This window comes from Salminus brasiliensis, chromosome 3 (genome assembly GCF_030463535.1).
Source record: "Salminus brasiliensis chromosome 3, fSalBra1.hap2, whole genome shotgun sequence".
In the NCBI taxonomy this organism is placed as follows: Eukaryota; Metazoa; Chordata; class Actinopteri; order Characiformes; family Bryconidae; genus Salminus; species Salminus brasiliensis.
In genome coordinates, this window is record NC_132880.1 from 2,223,022 (window position 1) to 2,223,864 (window position 843).

Below are 843 nucleotides of genomic sequence, written 5' to 3' on the forward strand. Positions count from 1 at the left end.
CTTTAAAACTGGAATGCACTGACATCTTCTGGCAAAAGCAGAAGCAGGTAGAAAATCATTTATAATTATAATTATAATTATAATAATTCTAAACACACACCAAAACAAACATGAATAAACACACACCAAAACAAACATTAATAAACACAATAAAACATTAATAAACACACACCAAAACAAACATTAATAAACACACACCAAAACAAACATTAATAAAAACAATAAAACATTAATAAACACACACAAAAAAGAATAAACACACAAAAACATTAATAAACACAAAAACATTAATAAACATAAAAACATTAATAAACACACACAAAACATTAATAAACATAAAAACATTAATAAACACACACAAAACATTAATAAACATAAAAACATTAATAAACATAAAAACATTAATAAACACACACAAAACATTAATAAACATAAAAACATTAATAAACATAAAAACATTAATAAACACAAAAAGAATAAACACACACAAAAAAGAATAAACACACAAAACTTAATAAACACACAAAAAACATTAATAAACACAAAAACATTAATGAACACACACACAAAAACTTTAATAAAAACACAAAACATTAATAAACACAAAACATTAATAAACACAAAAACATTAATAAACACAAAAACATTAATAAACACACACAAAACATTAATAAACATAAAAACATTAATAAACATAAAAACATTAATAAACACACAAACATTAATAAACATAAAAACATTAATAAACATAAAAACATTAATAAACACAAAAAGAATAAACACACAAAACTTAATAAACACACAAAACATTAATGAACACACACACAAAAACTTTAATAAAAA